Here is a 17971-nt window from a genome sequence, read left to right as displayed (position 1 = left end):
AGGCCTCCTGGAGTAGGTGAGTTCTCAGTAAGGCCTTGAAGGGAGGAAGAGAGCTAGCTTGGCAGATGGGCAGAGGGAGGGCATTCCAGGCCCGGGGGATGATGTGCGCCGGGGGGTCAATGGCGGGACAGGCAAGAACGAGGTACGGTGAGGTGATTGGCAGCAGACGAGTGGAGGGTGCGGGGTGGGCTGTAGAAGGAGACAAGGGAGGTGAGGTAGGAGGGGGGCGAGGTGATGGAGAGCCTTGAAGCCCAGGGTGAGGAGTTTCTGCCTGATGCGCAGATTGATTGGTAGCCACTGGAGATTTTTGAGGACGGGAGTAACATGCCCAGAGCGTTTCTGGACAAAGATAATCCGGGCAGCAGCATGAAGTATGGATTGAAGTGGGGAGAGACACGAGGATCGGAGATCAGAGAGAAGGCTGATGCAGTAGTCCAGACAGGATAGGATGAGAGCTTGAACGAGAAGGGTAGCGGTGTGGATGGAGAGGAAAGGGCGGATCTTGGCAATGTTGCGGAGCTGAGGCCGGCAGGTTTTGGTGACAGCTTGGATGTGAGGGGTGAACGAGAGAGCGGAGTCGAGGATGACACCAAGATTGCGGGCTTGTGAGACGGGAAGAATGGTAGTGCCGTCAACAGAGATGGGAAAGTCAGGGAGAGGGCAGGGTTTGGGAGGGAAGACAAGGAGTTCAGTCTTGGACATGTTGAGTTTGAGGTGGTGCGCAGACATCCAGATGGAGATGTCCTGAAGGCAGGAGGAGATGCGAGTCTGGAGAAAGGAGGAGAGAGCAGGGGCAGAGATGTAGATCTGGGTGTCATCAGCGTAGAGATGATAGTTGAAGCCGTGGGAGCGAATGAGGTCACCAAGGGAGTGCGTTCCAAAAGCAGTAGTTATGCCTTACGTGAATTTGGCTAGTTCTTTGGGAAAATACCTGTGTCCTTGACTAATTGGTTCTTTTCATTACGACCCTCATCTTGTAACAGGTTCTTGGCTACATTCTTGAAAGTGGCACCTGTTATTATGTAGACTCTGAAATTAACTCCCACCGTGGGCAGGGCAGGAGGGTTGAGAGGGCTCAGCACCCTGTGGATATGTTTTGAACAATAACGACGTATAAGATTGCATCATTTGAATGGACTGTCCCTGCTGCTATGTCTATTCTGTGAATTCAGAGAGGATTGCTGCAGTCCCCCATTGAATTTATCATCTTCCATGTGAGCCTAGCTGGGATTCAGACTCTGAAGAGACTCTTGGGAATGAAAACCCCAGCAAGGTGAATTCCTACTGTGGACAAAACACCTGCCAGCAGTTCATCCATCAGTGAAGTTCACAAAAGAGGTTCATTGACTGGTACACTCCCCTTGAGAGCTTTTGATAGAACAGAGGACCTTCCCATCTCCGCCATTCGGGATGGCACAGCCACCCAGACGATTGACAGCTGCTACTGGGAAGTCCCTCAAGTCTTCCTTCTCAGCCTATAAATTCCCAGCAATGAGGAGCCTCTATCTGCAGGCTGGACCAGGAAAGAGAGGCAACCGACAGACCACCTAGATAGATAATAATAATTCTTATTATGGTATTTATTAACCTCTTCCTCTGTGCCAGACACTGTACTAAGTGCTGGGGTTGGGTAGAGACAAATCGGATTGTACACAGTCCCTTGTCCCACTTGGGACTTACCTGAACGTTTGGCCTTTTAGTTGTTACTACAGTGAATCTTAATCTTTGCAATACTTCTTGTCTCTCATGTCATTTTAGCTTCCCTGAAATCTCTCAGCTCTGAGGGGAGATGCAAAGCTCTTTCACTTTTAATACCCACATCACTGTTATCTAATTTTTTGTACATTTTATCTTTGTGTGTTTGTGTGACCTACATCCACCCTGCTCATCGATGAGTGACAGCAGTATTTTATTCTATTGTAAACCCCATGCTAAACCCCAAAATCTACATTCTGAGAAATTCAGAAGTGAAAAGCTTCATGGAAGATGTATGGTGCAGGAAAGTGACTTTTATCATCCATAAATGTCTCAGTACCATTAATTTATTGGCATTTGAAGAAATTTGTTAAGAGATTTTATGTTGGTTTTTTTGAGGAGAAATTTCCCCACTATTGATCAAGAGGATGCTGGACACTGAAATAACTAGATCATACATGCAGACAAGCACACTGTAACCCTTCTTTCCCAAGTTTCATGTTTATATTAATGTCAGTCTCCCCATCTAGACTGTAAGCTCATTTTGGGCAGGGAATGTGTCTGCTAATTCTCTTGTATTACACTCTCCCAAGTGCTTATAACAGTGATTTGCACATAGTAAGAACTCAATAAAGACTATTGTTTGATTGATTGGCAGAGAGAATGGATGATCCAAGAGTCAAGTCAACGAAGTCAAGTCTTCTCCATGTTCCATAGCTGTCACAAGGTAGTAGTGGAGAACACCTTCCCCACCCCTAAACATGAATTCAGAGATGCTGAGATGCTTTTAAGTCTCTTGGGGGAATGATTTTGGCTGAGGAATAGATAGGTAGGGTTAGAGCTGTGATGATTTGCTGCAGCTCTCCTTAGCTTCCCCAAAATTCCCCAGACTTAGCCTTTCACCTTACTGATTTTTCAGTGTTTCGAGAGGCCTTACTTTGGCCAGCAAGCAGCCAGGACTGCTGGCTGTGAAGTGGCCAATCACTTCTCTGAAGTAACCAAATGCAAATCTTCTATAGAGATGGAGAGGGATAGAAGGAAGAGTTGAGATGTTTCTTCAAGCAAGAGGGGAAGAATCAAACTTTACTTGTAAACTTCGATTTCAAAATCTACTTACAGATGGGTTTCCAAATTTTAGGTCCTGCTGGTTGTGCTCCCTCTAGTTATTTGTAGCATATCCTTCAGCTCAGTGGAAAGAGCCTGGGCTTTGGAGTCAGAGGTCATGGGTTCAAACCACGACCCCGCTATTTGTCAACTGTGTGACTTTGGGCAAGTCACCTAACTTCTATACGCATCAGTTACCTCATCTGTAAAATGGGGATTAAGACTGTGAGCCCCGCGTGAGTCAACCTGATCACCTTGGAATCTCCCCCGCGCTTAGAACAGTGCTTTGCTCATAGTGAGCACTTCATAAATGCCATTATCATTATTAATATCACAAGAGCCCAATTCTACCTTCCTGCTGATCCTGGTGCCAGGTCATACTTGTTCCTGCACTCACTACCGAGTCCCCTAAAGGATGTGACCTCCATGGCTCCATGGCTGCATGGCATAGCTCAGCAGGCTACATATGAAATAGTAATGATAATGATAATTGTGAAATTTGTTAAGTGTTTACTATGTGCCAGGCACTGTACTAAGTGCTTGGGTGGATATATGCAAATCGGGTTGGATACTGTCCCTTCGCCATGTAGGGTTCACAGTCTCAATCCCTATTTTACAGATGAAGTTACTGAGGCTCAGAGAAGTGTGGTGAATTGCCGAAAGCAGCAGAAAAGTGGTGGAATATGTTGAAATGATATTAACTCTTTGACCAGCAGCACGCACCTGACAGACAGAGGAGGGGGTGAGGGGTGATGTTATTTGCATAAGAGGTATTTGATTGGATTATGGATGTGCCTGGGCTCCCCTATCTGATTGACCTCCATCTTGTTAAAGGGAGTGATTCGCAACTTGCTAATGAGTTGACGATTCCTTTGGAAGATTTCCTAGTTCTAGAATGCAATCTGAAACAATATGGGAGTGTTTGGGTTCTAAACCTGGCCCTGCCACTTGTCTGTTTTGGTCTTTGAGTCAAGTGCTTAGTACAGTGCCCTGCGAACAGTAAGCACTCAATAAATATGATTGAATGAATGAATGAAGTCAATTCTCTGTGTCTCGGTTACCTCATTATAAAATGGGGATTAAGTCTGTGAGCCCCATGTGGGATGTGGACTCTATCCAACCTGATTAGCTTGTCCTTACCCGAGCACTTATTACAATGCCTTTATATACTGTGATTTATTTATTTATATATCTATTCATTCATTTATATTAATGTCTGTCTCGCCCTCTAGACTGTGAGCTCATTGTGGGTATGGAATGTGTCTGCTTGTTGTTATACTATACTCTCCCACGTGCTTTGTTTACCATAGTGCTTTAGACATAGTAAGCACTCAATAAATACAATTGAATGAATGAATTAATGCCTGGCATACAGTAAGCACCTAACAAATACCATTAAAAAAATAAAACATTACAAAACAAAAGAAAAAAAAAACAAACTCTACAGCCTCTTACCCCTTTTGATCAAGAAATAGTGGTAACAGCCAGTCAGTAAATCATATTTACTGAGTGCTTGCTGTTTGCAGAGCTATATACTTAGTCATTGGAGGAGTGCAATATAACATTATAACAGTCACATTCCTTGCCCACAATGAGTTTAATGTCTATAGGGGTGACATACATTAATATAAATAAAATTATAGATGTGTATTTAAGTTCGGCGGGGCTGGGAGGGAGGAGGAATAAAGGGAGCAAGTCAAGACGATGCAAAATGGAGTGAAAGAGGAAAGGAGGGCTTAGTCAGGGAAGGTCTTTTGGAAGAGATGCAATTTCAATGAGACTTCAAAAAGGGAGAGAGTAATTGCCTGTTGGTAATGAAGAGGAAGGGAATTCCAGTCCTGAGGCAAGATGTGGGTGAGAGGTTGATGGCGAGATAGATGAAATTGAGGTCCAGTGAGAAAATTGGTATTAGTATTAGGAGAATGAATTCTTCAGGAAGATTCCAGGTGTGCTGGAGCCTTGTGTGTTTTGAAAGGCCACTTTAATAGACATCATCTCTACTTCTGACTGATTCTCATTCTTAAGTGGATGTTATCTACAGAGACTTTCAATGTAGATGAGCTGGCATTTGTGGACAATATTTTCATCCATGCACTCTGTCAGAATTAATGCATTACTTCTGGCTAAATCCATGAAATACCCAAAGATTATCTTTGGGTGTGAAATATTTCTTCCCCACAAAATGTGGTCACTGGGGCCAAGAGTTGGTTAGGTTTGGGAATGGAACAGGGAACATCCAGTAATATCTGGACTAAACTGTCCATCAGAAAGATCCCTGTCAATCAGGCTAGAAGAAAGGCAAGGTTGGAGTGTAAGCCCAACTTTTGCCTGAATTTAAAGAGAATCTGTTAAACAGAGAACAAAATATAACATTCAGTAAAACCAAGAGGACTTACCATACATAATAAACCCAAATATTAAATAAACATGGAATGGATTAATTTTAGTAGGACTGTGCTCTTTTCATCTTTTTTTTTTGTTTGTTTTCTGAACTGATAATTTTGCTTCCTGCTGCCAAGATGTAACACTGGCTATTTTCCTAAGGGAGCATTCTATTTGTCAGATTCAACTCTTTTGTCCTCTAGACTGTAAGCCTGTTGTGGGTGGTGAATGTGTCTACCAACTGTTATATTTTACTCTACAGAGCACTTAATACAATGCTCTGCTCAGAGGAAGTGCTCAATAAACACCATTGATTGATTTTGTCTATTAACAACGTTATCAACCTAAGCATCCTGGTGCTTTTCTAGTTTCTAGGATTTTGTATCTTTGTTAGGGGTAAGAAAATTTAGCTGAGAAACATGGTTGTTGCTGGAATGGAGTAGCCACCAGTTCCATGTTAACCCTGTTAGGCTTGTGTCTGTTTTACCTCAAGGAGACTGTAACTGGAGCAAGCCATTCCTGGAGTTGGGTGAACAAGGAACAGAGGAATAAATCCACATCTACAAAGGCAAAGAAAGTTAATATTTGGATGGGTCTTTAATCACTCCTCCCAAGCAAAAGAAGTCACAGCTTGTTTTTATCTTAGAAAAATCAGGATACTATTAATTGATCAATTTACTGAGCACCTACTGTGTGCAAAGCACTGTACTAAGCACTTGGGAGAGTACAGTCGAATTAACAGATATGGTCCTTGACCTTAAGGAACTTGCATTTTAGCAAGGGAAATAGATACTGAAATAATGTAGAGAGACGAGGAAAGAGCAAAAGAGGATGCCTACATGAATTAATGCTTGAAGAATTTATTATATAAGATACGGACATAAGTGTTATGGAAGCTTGAGTTTGCAGGTACTCTGATGGCACCGAAGTGCTGAGATGGCAATTAAAGGAAACATAGCCTGAGGAGAGGAAATAATTAATCAGGGTAGATCTCTTTGTCAGAGATATGATTTCAGTAACACTTTGAAATTGGGGAGTTTGAGGAAGTGGGGGAAGGGGTTCGGTAGGATTTGCAGAGTGAGGGAGTCCCAGGCAGAAAGAAAAAAAAACATGAGAAAGCAATCCCTAGCCGAAGAGACAAGAATGCAGCACCATCTGGGAGGAGCAAAGAGTGCTAGTTGGGTGCAGTGAGAAAAGAGAGTGGATAAGTAGGAAGGACAGAGTTTATTGAGTGTTTTAAAGCTAGTGATTAGTAATGCCTACTTAATGTGGAGAGGACTGGAAAACCATTGGAGGTTTTCAAGGGGCAGAGAGGTGTGGCAGAACAACATATTAGAAAGATCAACATTTTAGAGAACGAGTGTGGCCAAAGGATAGAGCACGGGTCTGGGTGTCAGAAGGACCTAAGTTATAATATCTGCCCTGCCCTTAGCTTGTTCTGTGACCTTGGGAAAGTCACTTCACTTCTTTGTGCCTCAATTACCTCATCTGTAAAACGGGGATAAAGACTGTAAGCCCACTTTGGGACGTGAACTGTGTCCAACCTGATTAACATGCATCTATCCCAGCACTTATTATAGTGCTTGGCACATAATAAGCACTTAAATTAATTAAATTGCCAAGATCCGCCCTTTCCTCTCCATCCAAACCGCTACCCTGCTCATTCAAGCTCTCATCCTATCCCGTCTGGACTACTGCACTAGCCTTCTCTCTGATCTCCCATCCTCGTGTCTCTCTCCACTTCAATCCATACTTCATGCTGCTGCCCGGATTATCTTTGTCCAGAAACGCTCTGAGCATATTACTCCCCTCCTCAAAAACCTCCAATGGCTACCGATCAATCTGCGCATCAGGCAGAATCTCCTCACCCTGGGCTTCAAGGCTCTCCTACCTCACCTCCCTTCTCTCCTTCTACAGCCCAGCCCGCACCCTCCGCTCCTCCACCGCTGATCTCCTCACCGTACCTCGCTCTCGACCCCACCATCGACCCCCGGCCCACGTCATCCCCCGGGCCTGGAATGCCCTCCCTCTGTCCATCCGCCAAGCTAGCTCTCTTCCTCCCTTCAAGGCCCTGCTGAGAGCTCACCTCCTCGAGGAGGCCTTCCCAGACTGAGCCCCTTCTTTCCTCTCCCCCTCGTCCCCCTCTCCATCCCCCCGTCTTACCTCCTTCCCTTCCCCACAGCACCTGTATATATGTATATATGGTTGTACATATTTATTACTCTATTTATTTATTTATTTATTTATTTATTTATTTATTTATTTATTTATTTATTTATTTTACTTGTACATTTCCATCCTATTTATTTTATTTTGTTGGTATGTTTGGTTCTGTTCTCTGTCTCCCCCTTTTAGACTGTGAGCCCACTGTTGGGTAGGGACTGTCTCTATGTGTTGCCAATTTGTACTTCCCAAGCGCTTAGTACAGTGCTCTGCACATAGTAAGCGCTCAATAAATACGATTGATTGATTGATTAAATACAATAAAAATAAATTCTGGGCTCAGAATGAAATATGGATAGGAGAGTAGAGTAACTGATGTGGCTGTCAATACAGTTATGTCTCTGAGAGGGAATATCCTGCCTGCTACTTGCTAGAGTACTTTATCAAATGAGCTACTGAGGATGGGGGACAATACTGCAAACATCATAGGAAACTATCCACTTTAATATTGCTTCATTCATTCATTCAATCGTATTTATTGAGCGCTTACTGTGTGCCGAACACTGTACTAAGCGCTTGGGAAGTACAAGTTGGCAACATATAGAGACGGTACCTACCCAACAGCAGGCTCACAGTCTAGAAGGGGGAGACAGACAACGAAACAAAACATATTAACAAAATAAAATAAACAGAATAAATATGAACACGGAAAATAGAGTAATAAATACGTACAAACATATATACACATATACAGGTGCTGTGGGGAGGGGAAGGAGTTAAGGCGGGGGGAATGGGGAGGGGGAGGAGGGGAGAGGAAGGAGGGGGCTCAGTCTTGTCAGCTGTGTGACCTTGGGCAAGTCACTTGGCCTCTCTGTGCCTCAGTTCCCTCATCTGTCAAACGGGGATCAACACTGTGAGCCCCCCGTGGGACAACCCGATGACCCTGCATCTCCCTCAGCACCTAGAACAGTGCCTTGCACATACTAAGCGCTCAATAAAATGCCATCATTATTATTATACTATGTGCATAAGCACAAAAGGGGAGGCCATAGTACACAATTGTGATGTGGGTGTGTTCAAGTAACAGTTGAGGGGGGAATAGGTGGTAGAGAAGAGAGGTTTAACACATTTAACAAATATATCTTCCATTCTGGCTGATCATGACTTCAATTACTTTTTTCATCTCATTAAAAGGAATTTTATTCTAACACTTATTGGCCAGCATTTTTCTCTAATGATGATCATGTCTGGATACTGTAAAGTCCATATGAATGCCTGTTTCTCCTTCATGTGTTTATATCAAGGCAGCTAATTGGAAAACTACTTATTTAGGGCACCAATAAGCCCCATAAAACTTTGAATTCATTCATTCATTCTTTCCTTCATTCAATCGTATTTATTGAGCGAATACTGTGTGCAAAGCACTGTACTAAGCGCTTGGGAAGGACCAGCTGGCAACATATAGAGACGCTCCCTACCCAACAGCGGACTCACAGTCTAGAAGGGGGAGACAGACAACAAAATCAATCAATCAATCAATCAATCGTATTTATTGAGCACTTACTGTGTGCAGAGCACTGTACTAAGCGCTTGGGAAGTACAAGTTGGTAGCATATAGAGACAGTCCCTACCCAACAGTGAGCTCACAGTCTAGAAAGGGGAGACAGAGAACAAAACCAACCATATTAACAAAATAAAATAAATAGAATAGGTATGTACAAGTAAAATAAATAAATAAATAGAGTAATAAATATGTATAAACATATATACATATATACAGGTTCTGTGGGGAAGGGAAGGAGGTAAGGTGAGGGATGGGGAAGAGGAAGGAGGGGGAGAGAAAGGAGGGAGCTCAGTCTGGGAAGGCCTCCTGGAGGAGGTGAGCTCTAGGTAGGGCTTTGAAGGGAGGAAGAAGCTAGCTTGGCAGTTGTGCAGAGGGAGGGAATTCCAGGTTAGGGGGAGGACGTGGGCCGGAGGGTAGACAGCGGGACAGGTGAGAACGAGGCACAGTGAGGAGGTTAGCGACAGAGGAGTGGAGGGTGCAGATTGCGCTGTAGAAGGAAAGAAAGGAGGTGAAGTAGGAGGGGGCGAGGTGATGGAGAGCCTTAAAGCCGAGAGTGAGAAGTTTTTGCCTGATGCATAGGTTGATTGGTAGCCACTGGAGATTTTTGAGGAGGGGAGTAGCATGCCCAGAGCGTTTCTGCACAGAGATGATCCCGGCAGCAGCGTGAAGTACAGATTGGAGACAGGAGGATGGGAGATCAGAGATGAGGCTGATGCACTAATCCAGTCTGGATAGGATGAGAAATTGAACGAGCAGGGTAGTGGTTTGGGTGGAGAGGAAAGGGCTGATCTTGAAGATGTTGCGGAGGTGAGAGAGGCACGTTTTGGTGACGGATTGGATGTGAAGGTTGAACGAGAGAACGGAGTCGAGGATGACACCATGTTTGCGGGCTTGTGAGATGGGACGGATGGTAGTGCTGCCCACAGTGATGGGAATGTCAGGGAGAGGGCAAGGTTTGGGAGGGAAGATAAGGAGTTCAGTCTTGGACATATTGAGTTTTAGGTGGCGGACAGATATCCAGATGGAGATGTCTTGAAGGCAGGAGGAGACACGAGCCTGAATGGAGGGAGAGAGATCAGGGGCAGAGATGTAGATTTGGGTGTCATCAGCATAGAGATGCTAGTTGAAGCCGTGGGAGCGAATGAGTTCACCAAGGGAGTGAGTTTAGATAGAGAATAGAAGGGAACCAAGAACTGATCCTTGAGGAACCCCTACAGTAAGGAGATAGGAGTGGGAAGAAACTCCTTACCATCAGCTTTAAAGCACTTAATCACCTTGCCCCCTCCTACCTTTCCTCACTACTCCCTACTACAACCCAGCCCAGACACTTCACTCCTCTCGTGCCAACCTACTCACTGTACCTTGATCTTGTCTATCTCGTTGCCGACCTCTGGCCCATATTCTGCCTCTGTCCCGGTTGCCCCTAATCGTCATATCCAACAGATGATCACTCTCCCCACCATCAAAGCCTCGTTGAAGGCATATCTCCAAGAGGATTTTCCTGAATGAAGTATGGATTAGAATGGAGAGAAATGGGAGGCAGGGAGGTTAGAAAGGAGGTGATTGTAGTGATCAAGATGGGTTAGGACGGTGCTTGGATTAACGTGGTTTGGATGGAGAGGAAAAGGCAAGCTTATTCGTGGCTTAGTGGAAAGAGCATAGGTTTAGGAGTAAGAAGTCATGGGTTCTAATTCCAGCCCCGCCACTTCTCACCCATGTTATTTTAGGCAAAGCACTTAACCTCTCTGTGCCTCAGTACCTCATTTGTAAAATAGGGATTAAGACTGAGAACCCAATGTGGGACATCCTGATCACCTTGTATCTGATGCAGTGCTTACAACAGTGCTTGGCACATAGCAAGTGCCTTACAAATGACATTATTATTATTATTATCATTATTATTATTATGATCATCCCTCAGTAAAGAAAAATGGCTCCTGTCAGGAGCTCCAGTGTGCTGTGAAATCCATCAGTCAATCGATCACATATATTGAGCACTTACTGTGTGCAGAGCACTGAAGCTGATGAAGATGGTATTTGTTATATGCTTAATTTGTGCCAAGCCCTGTTCTAAATGTTGGGGTAGATGCAAGGTAATCAGATTGGCCCACATGGGGATCACAGTCTTCATCCCTATTTTACAGATGGGGGAACTCAGGCACAGAGGATTTAAATGACTTGCCCAGGGTCACACAGCTAACAGGTTGCAGAGTTGGGATTAGAACCCGTGACCTCTAACTCCCAATCCCGTGCTCTTTCCAGTAGGTCACACTGCTGCTCAAGCACTCTACGAAGTGCTTAGGAAAATACAATACAGTAGAGTTGGTAGACATGTTCCCTGCTCACAGTGAGCTCAATTATAAATAAATAAATTGCAGGTAGATACATAAGTTCTGTGGGGCTGAGGGAGGGGTGAATAAAGTGTGAAAATCCAAGTGAAATATTACCAATGGTACTAGCCATGCCGGTTGACAAGCTCTGAACTAAGTGGCTAGAATACTGGATTCAGCATGTCTAAGCACTTAGTACAGCACTCTGTGCAGAGTAAGCACTCAGTCAATACCATTCATTGATTGATAACCCTTGGCTGAAAGTGGGGTATGATACAAATTACTTGGCTTGATTTTTCTTTTGTCGAATGGGAGCAAGGTGTTTTAAGAATGAGTGAAATATTAGGTATTAGAAATAAAGTATCGTGGGTTCTATGGAAAAAAAACAGTGCTAAAGAATTTCAATTATCTTTATCTTTTCAGGTAAACCAGTTCTCTGTCGTGCAAGCTCACCGATATGTTCATCACCAACACTGAATCGATGGAAAAAAGCAACAGTGTGACCGAATTCATTCTCCTGGGACTTACCCAGAATCCAGAGTTGCAGAAACTATCATTTGTTTTGTTCCTAATCATCTACCTGGTAACTCTTTTGGGAAACCTACTTGTGGTCATAATCATCTAGGCTAGCCAGAATCTCAGCACCCCTATGTACTACTTCCTCTCATACTTATCTTCATAGATGCCATCTACTCCACTTCCACTACTCCCAGTATGATTGTAGACAGCCTGTCTGCCAGGAAAGCCATCTCTTACGATGGCTGCATGGTCCAGCTCTTCATATCACACTTCTTTGGAGGGACAGAGGCCATCCTTCTCATTGTGATGGCCTATAATCGTTACGTGGACATCTGCAAACCCTTGCACTATTTGATCATTATGAACTGGCAGGTGTGTGTCCTACTGTTGGGGGTGGCCTGGGTAGTGGGCTTCTTTCACTCAATAATTCAGATTCTCTTCCTATTCCGGCTGCCCTTCTGTGGTCCCAGTGCCATTGATGAATGACATTAGAGAAGCAGTGTGGCTCAGTGGAAAGAGAACGGGCCTGGGAGCCAGAGGTCATGGGTTCTAATCTTGGCTCCTCCACTTGTCAGCTGTGTGACTTTGGGCAAATCACTTAACTTCTCTGGGCCTCAGTTACCTCATCTGTAAAATGGGGATTAAAACTGTGAGCCCCATGTGGGACAATCTGATCACCTTGTATCCCCCCTAGTGCTTAGAACAGTGCTACACACATAGTAAGCACTTAACAAATTCCATTATTATTATTATTATTATTATTATTATTAATCATTTTCTCTGTGACATGTACCCTGTGTTGGAACTCGCCTGCACAAATACCTATGTCATGGGCCTATCAGTGGCTGCCAACGATGTCCTGATCTGCACTCTCTGTTTCCTCATGTTGGCCATCTCTTACATGGTCATCTTGAACTCCCTAAAAGGTTGTAGTTCAAAGGGAAGGCGCAAAGCCCTGTCCAGTTGTGGCTCTCACATCACAGTCGCCATGCTGTTCATTGTTCCCTGTATCTTCACCTTTATGAGGCCTATCTCCACCTTCCCCATGGATAAAGCAGTGGCCGTATTCTATCATCATCATCATCAATCGTATTTATTGAGCACTTACTATGTGCAGAGCACTGTACTAAGCGCTTGGGAAGTAGAAATTGGCAACACATAGAGACAGTCCCTACCCAACAGTGGGCTCACAGTCTAAAAGGGGGAGACAGAGAACAAAACCAAACATACTAACAAAATAAAATAAATAGAATAGGTATGTACAAATAAAATAAATTAATAAATAGAGTAAAAAATATGTACAAACATATATACATATATACAGATGCTGTGGGGAAGGGAAGGAGGTAAGATGGGGGGGATGGAGGGGGGACGAGGGGGAGAGGAAGGAAGGGGCTCGGTCTGGGAAGGCCTCCTGGAGGAGGTGAGCTCTCAGTAGGGCCTTGAAGGGAGGAAGAGAGCTAGCTTGGCGGATGGGCAGAGGGAGGGCATTCCAGGCCCGGGGGATGACGTGGGCCGGGGGTCGATGGCGGGACAGGCGAGAGCGAGGTACGGTGAGGAGATCAGCGGTGGAGGAGCAGAGGGTGCGGACTGGGCTGTAGAAGGAGAGAAGGGAGGTGAGGTAGGAGGGGCGAGGTGATGGACAACCTTGAAACCCAGGGTGAGGAGTTTCTGCGTGATGCACAGATTGATTGGTAGCCATTGGAGATTTTTGAGGAGGGGAGTGATATGTCCAGAGCTTTTCTGGACAAAGATAATCCGGGCAGCAGCATGAAGTATGGATTGAAGTGGAGAGAGACACGAGGATGGGAGATCAGAGAGAAGGCTGATGCAGTAGTCCAGACGGGATAGGATGAGAGCTTGAATGAGCAGGGTAGTGGTATGGATGGAGAGGAAAGGGCGGATCTTGGCAATGTTGTGGAGCTGAGACCGGCAGGTTTTGGTGACGGCTTGGATGTGAGGGGTGAATGAGAGAGCGGAGTCGAGGATGACACCAAGGTTGTGGGCTTGTGAGACTGGAAGGATGGTAGTGCCGTCAACAGAGATGGGAAAGTCAGGGAGAGGGCAAGGTTTCGGAGGGAAGACAAGGAGTTCAGTCTTCGACATGTTGAGCTTTACGTGGCGGGCAGACATCCAAATGGAGATGTCCTGAAGGCAGGAGGAGATGCGAGCCTGGAGAGAGGGGGAGAGAGCAGGGGCAGAGATGTAGATCTGGGTGTCATCAGCGTAGAGATGATAATTGAAGCCGTGGGGGCGAATGAGGTCACCAAGGGAGTGCGTGTAGATCAAGAACAGAAGGGGACCAAGCACTGAACCTTGGGGAACCCCCACAGTGAGAGAATGGGAGGGGGAGGAGGAGCCTGCAAAAGAGCCTGCAAATTCTATGTTTTCATTACTCTCATGTTAAACCCCTTGATCTACACCATGAGAAATGTGGAGGTGAAAAATGCCATGAGGAATGTATGGACTCAAAAAATGACATCGGGAGAGAAGTGAATCACTTTCTGAGAATTATGTTGCTGTTTTTTTCAGTGGGAGAAGAAAGGAGCCAGTGGGTTCTTCAGATGCTTTAAGATAAATCACTGTGGCTTAATCTCTTCTAAAAGAACCATACTTGAAGGTTTTCACTGTATTCTGAATAGTCGGAACAATGAATGTCATTTCCTATATGTGTTGTTTAAGTCTTCCTTTTCATTATACACATTGATTAAAAGACTGCTTTCAGTATATTCTAGTGGTAATTGGAATCTTCTTAAGGGAAGAAAAGAAAGGAAGACAGATAATTTTGGTAAATGGGAGAACACTCAGTATTATATACTCAATATGTGAAATCAATGTGTCCAGGTTGACATAGTAATGTCTTTAACCATGAAGGAGAAGATATATTTTTATTGGGATTTGGATAGACTTGACACAGCAGAGCCAGCATTCTGTGATGAAGAAAGAGGGAGGAAAACCTTAGGGACCACCTGGACTTGGGAAAATCAGTAAGAACAGCCCAAGCCTGCTCAAGTGGGCCCTGCATCAGCTTTTTAATCACCAAAACAGCCACCCACTTTCAGATGAAACAAAACCGGTCTTGAATATACTCCAACACAAACATAGCTCCTTCTGGACAGTATTACCCTTTGACAGTAAAACCTGAAAACTATTCAGATTATTGTTGTTACACATGATGTAGAATGCTTCTCTGACCATCACTAAAGAAAATAATAATATTACAAGAATAATGAAAATAATGAAAACTGTGGTATTTTTTAAGTGCTTACTATGTGCCAAGTGCTATACTGAGCCCTGGAGTAGACACAAGATAACCTGGTTGGACAGTTTCTGTCACACATAGGGCTCACAGTCCAAGTAGGAGGGAGAACACATATTTAACCCCCATTTTTCAGTTGAGGAAATTGAGGCACCATAAAGTTAAGCAACTTGCTCAAGGTCACACAGCAAACAAGTGACAGAGGCAGGATTAGAACTCATGTCTTCTGACTCCCAGGCCTGTGTCCTTCTTATTAGGCCATGTAACTTCTCCAAATCCAATCCAAATTTAGTTTAGCAATCTCATAAAGTACCAAACAGTTAGTTAAATTGTCCAGATGGTTTGATGTCCATCTTCTGGAGAATTAAAATAACTGCAAGAGGCTTAATGGTGGCCTTCTGTAGCTCTATCAGAGCAAGGGATACCGTGTATCACTACCAACGACACCCTCACTTATTTTTCTATGTGAGATACTACCTTGGAACGTATCTCATATCTTATGTACTCTATTACTTGGTCTCATCTGTAATTTGAATTGTAAGCTCCTGGAGGGCAGGGATCATGTATTATTTTCATTTTATATGAGAAGCAGCATCCATGACCTAGTGGAAAGAGTACTGGTCTGGGAGTCAAGCGACCAGAGGTTTTAACCTTTCTTCCACTTATTGTGTTACCTTAGGGAAGTCACTATTTTTGTGGTACTTAATAAGCACTTACTATGTGCCAAGCACTGTACTAAGCACTGGGGTGGATACAAGATTATAATAATTATGGTATTTGTTAAGTGATTACTACGTGCTAGGCACTGTACTAAGCTCTGGGCACTATACTGAGCACTAGACTCAGTCCATACCCCATATCAGGCTCATAGTCTAAGTAGGAGAGTGTAGGATTTGATCCCATTTTACAAATGGGGTAACTGAGGTACAGAGAAGTTTAATGACTTCTCCAAGGTTGCACAGCAGAGAAGCATCAGAGCAGGATTAAAACTCAGTTCATTTGACTCCCAGGCCCATGCCCTTTCCTCTGGGTCACGTTACTTCCCACTTAGCTTCTCTGTACTTCAGTTTCCTCATCTGTAAAAATGGGAATGAGATCCCTGTCCTCCTTCTCTCTTAGACTTGGAGCCCCATGTGGGACTGGAATTGTGTCTGATCTGCTTATATTGTGGTAATTTAAAGTAGAAGTTCCTTACCATTGGCTTTAAAGCACACGATCACCTGGCCCCTTCCTACCTCACCTTGCTACTCTCTTACTCTCTTAAAGAGCGTGGGCCTGGGGGTCAGAGGTCATGGGTTTGAATCCCCACTCAGCCACTTGTCAGCTGTGTGACCTTGGGCAAGCCACTTAACTTCTCTGTGCCTCAATTACCTCATCTGTAAAATGGGGATTAAGACTATGAGCCCCACGTGGGACAACGTGATCACATTGTATCCTCCCCAGGGCTTAGAACAGTGCTTTACACATAGTAAGTGCTTAACAAATACCAACGTTATTATTATTATTATTATTGTTACTACAACCCAGCCCACACACTTCACTTCTCTAATGTCAACCTTCTCTTTCCCCCTCGATCTCGTCTATCTCGCCACCAACCCCTCACCCATGTCCTTGCCATGGCAAGGCACTTAACTTCTCTGTGTCTCAGTTACCTCATCTGTACAATGGGGATTGAGATTGTGAGCCCCACGTGGGACAACCTGATTACCTTGTATCTACCCCAGCACTTAGGACGGTACTTGGCACATAGGAAGCACTTAGAAAATACCATCATTATAATCATCATGTCCTAACTCTGGCCAGGAATGCCCTCCCTCTTCCTATCCAACAGACATTTACTTTCCCCCCGTCCCGTCCATAATTTATTTATTTATATTAATGTCTGTCTCCCCCTCTAGACTGTAAATTCAGTGTTCGCAGGGAATGTGTCTGTTAGATTGTTGAGTTCTCCACCACTGTTCCCGCTCCCTCTCTCCAGGCTCGTATTTCCTCCTACCTTCAGGACATTTCCATCTGGATGTCTGCCCACCATCTAAAACTCAGCATGTCCAGGACTGAGATCCTTATCTTCCCTCTCAAACCCTGTCCTCTCCCTGACTTTCCCATCACTGTAGACGGTACTACCATCCTCCCATATCACAAGCCGGCAACCTTGGTGTTATTCTTGACTCTGCTCTCTCATTCACCCCACACATCCAATCCATCACCAAAACCTGCCAGTCTCACCTCCACAGCATTGCCAAAACCCACTGTGGCTTCTATCACTGTGAGCTAATATCACTGGTTCTAATCCCAGCTCAGCCACTTATCTGCTATATGACCTTAGGAAAGTCACTTCATTTCTCTGGGCCTCAGTTGCCTCCTCTGTAAAATGGGGATTAACTACTGCTCTCCCTTCAACTTAGACTGTGAGCCGGATGAAGGACAGGGATTGTATCTGATCTGATTATCTGGTATCTACCCCAGGGCTTAATACAGTCCTTGGTACGGAGTAAATATTTAACACCTCGTATCATTATTATCCTAGCTCCCGGGTCTAGACAAAGAGTATTTTTCCATCCTAAACAATTGGTTCTCTGGAGATGAAAATGGAAAAGAAATCTCCGTGGCTCCCAGATTCTTGTTCTGAAGATGTAGGAATGATTATATTGGTTCTGAGGACCATAGAGACCCAATCCTTTGAGATTTTGACAGCATATCTGACAGTCCTCAGTAGCTATTAGGCAAATGGGTGGTAGGGCTTAATTGTCAATGCTCAGTCTAGAGAATATGAACTTATTGTCAGGGAATTCACGTCCTTTAAATATAACCCAAGAGAAGCAGTCTGCCCCCCAAAACCTTTTGTCCCACTTAACCCAGCCACAGACAATAAAAGGCCACCTGTTGTAAACCTCCCTCTAGATTCAAATAATAATAATAACTGTGGCATTTGTTAAGTGATTACCCTGTGCCAGG

The 17971-nt window shown here is 44.3% G+C and overlaps 1 pseudogene; it reads left to right on the top strand.

Annotated features, from left to right (window-relative positions):
* Positions 1–11719: 11719 nt before the first annotated feature.
* Positions 11720–14253, top strand: LOC119921467 (annotated as a pseudogene).
* The last annotated feature ends 3718 nt before the right edge of the window (positions 14254–17971 follow it).

This window comes from Tachyglossus aculeatus, assembly GCF_015852505.1.
Source record: "Tachyglossus aculeatus isolate mTacAcu1 chromosome 12 unlocalized genomic scaffold, mTacAcu1.pri SUPER_6_unloc_2, whole genome shotgun sequence".
Classification (NCBI taxonomy): Eukaryota; Metazoa; Chordata; class Mammalia; order Monotremata; family Tachyglossidae; genus Tachyglossus; species Tachyglossus aculeatus.
This window is presented reverse-complemented; position numbering and strand designations above follow the sequence as displayed.